Source organism: Myotis davidii, unplaced genomic scaffold (assembly GCF_000327345.1).
Source record: "Myotis davidii unplaced genomic scaffold, ASM32734v1 scaffold70, whole genome shotgun sequence".
Taxonomy (NCBI): domain Eukaryota; kingdom Metazoa; phylum Chordata; class Mammalia; order Chiroptera; family Vespertilionidae; genus Myotis; species Myotis davidii.
The window spans coordinates 911,150-913,579 of NW_006282434.1; the positions used below are offsets into that span (position 1 = coordinate 911,150).

Here is a 2,430-nt window from a genome sequence, read left to right on the forward strand (position 1 = left end):
GGGGCGGAGGGGGGAACCTGGGGCACGGGGCGAGGGTGTGTGTGTACAGGGACTGGAGAGTCGTCCTGGGGTCCAGCGTGCGGCGGCGGAGCTGCAGTCCTTTGAGTGACAAGTTCAGCTCCCATCCCCCGGGTGGTCTTCAGAGCCGTGTTCGCTCGGTGCGTGGTGGGGCGTGTGCTTAGATTGTGTGCGTGGTGCGCGCACAGGAGGGTGTGCAGGAGGGAGAGGACGTTGCACTTTGTCCCCGAACGGCAGCATCCTTCACTGTCAGAATCCTTGAGCCCTGGAACCAGGCGCAACCCGTGTGGCAGAAATGGAAGGTGTCAAGCAGCAACTCAGAGGGTTGAAATTTGCATTTTCGGTCAGATTTTCTCTAAGGCGGTTGGTTAGTCGTTTAAATGCTGGTCATCCGTATTCCGAATGGATTGAGTATAAGTCTGTTATTCCAGGCATCTAAGCTTCTTTATAAAAAAACAAACACATAGATGTGACCAAAGTATTAAAAACGTTGACAAAAAGACGATAGGAATACAATCTAAACCACCACCGTAGTATGATTTGGTAACATTTCTTTTCTTCTGTTTAACCCCGTGCTCTGAAGCCTTATTAAACTGAAGGTGATTTTGCTTAAGATGTTAAGGAAATTTCATGACGAGACATACTGCTGAGACATCTACTGGCCTGGTGCAAGCGTGAGTTAAGAATTCAGGTTCTCTTTTCAGCTTTGTGATTATTCAGTCCCTCGAAAAGCATGTAAGCTTTTCTTAGCTTCTTCCCACCTTGTTAGGGATGTTATAATGATTGATATTGATTTTGATATGTGTGGAAATAGTCAGAAAATACGGGGTTCTCGATAATGCAAAGATGATTTTAATTACTATTTTAGAGTAAATGGAAGTATAGTTCTCAGCGCATGATTAGGACATTTAAAGTATTGTGATTTAATGAATCTTTTAAAACAGTTTGTTTTCACATAATACTCTGGTTTTCATACTTTTTATGTTCCTTCTAGCAGCACTGCTGCAAGGGTTGCCAGCTAATTTAACTGTTAGTTGCAGCTATCACAGAGCAGTTTGTGAGAGGTCAAAGAATGTAGGGCAGTTGGAACAAATGGGATTCCAAGATGAACTGGTAACTAGTCATTAGTGTATTTCCGTACATACCCACATAACTGCGTTATTGATCAAGACTAGTGATAATATCCTAGTTGTTGAGGATATGGTACTTGCCGAAGACCCTGAACCACAGTGAGAAATTCTCTAGCTTCTGATCTCCTGGGGTAAGTCTAGAAACTGAAGAAGTCTTTTGCTTTAGAGGCTGGAAAGTGTGTAAATATTATATACATATTTTTTAATTCTAGGAACTTACCTTCTAGAAAAGGAAATCAAACCCAATCAGATGATACGTTATTGCTCATTTTTAGGGAAGTTTTCACTTATAAATAGTGGAGTTCTATCTATACTTGGAGAAAATGTGAAAAACTTAGGAAATGTCTTTTTGAGAATGGGAAAAAGAGACCCATCTATATTAAAAAAGTTCCTTCCCATTCCGTATTGGCAAAGTGATATTCAGGGATAGAAAAGGGACTTATTTTATTTATTTTTACTGGTCTTTATAACCTTTTGGCAAGGATTTCAAGCTTTTAGAATGTAAGTGTTAGTTATTTTGTCTTGCCTTTGAAAAGTAATTGAAGTAACTTTGGGTAGAATAATTTTTTAAGTAAGCTGAATTTGTTCTTTTTCTGTCAAGTCACCTACCTTTTAATAATACAATGAGCTACTTGGACAGAACAAGAAGTGGGGGTAGGTCAGGAAAAGTTAACAGCTTAGCCTGGGCTTGAGTTAAGGGTGTCTATATTGGTGAAGTGGGGAAAGGAAAGAAAAATACTTTATCAGTTTAAAAACAGACCAAACTTTTATACATAAAAGTTTATTTTATTTTAAAATATTTACTAGAAATTGAGGCATTTGAAATACAGGGTGGGCCAAAAGTAGGTTTACAGTTTGCATAGAAATATTACAACCTACACTAATAAAAGAGAAAGATGCAAATTGACCATACCTTTGCGACACCCACCAGCTAATCAGGAGTGAGTATGCAAATTAACCCAACAAAGATGGTGGGTTAATTTGCATACACAGGCGCCTAGCAGCCGGGGGTGGGATGCAGGTGTTCCGCACCACCTCAGCCACTCTGGGCCCCTGGGCAGCATGGGAAGACGTAAAGGCGGGCTCCAGCCGGAGCTAAGGTGGTGCTGGCAGCCAGGAGGTGGAAGACTCGTTCTTGCACGAATCTTCGTGTATCAGGCCTCTAGTTTACACTAATAAAAGAGAAACATGCAAATTGGTGTCGCTCCGCTACGCCCACCACCCAATCAGATGAGTATGCAAATTAACCCAACAAAGATGGCAGTTAATTTGCATACACAGG

At 41.3% G+C, this 2,430-nt stretch overlaps 1 protein-coding gene across 3 annotated transcripts in view; it reads left to right on the plus strand.

Annotated features, from left to right (window-relative positions):
• AKAP11 (A-kinase anchoring protein 11) overlaps positions 1 to 2,430 on the plus strand; it is a 75,115-nt gene that overhangs the window by 684 nt on the left and 72,001 nt on the right. The window contains exon 1 of one of the 3 annotated variants that reach the window (XM_015559507.1): positions 353 to 692. The exons of the other annotated variants lie outside the window; for them this stretch is intronic. The gene's annotated coding sequence lies outside the window, so the exon portion shown is untranslated. Of the gene's footprint in view, positions 1 to 352; positions 693 to 2,430 lie in introns of those variants that run through there. 3 annotated transcript variants of the gene reach the window in all.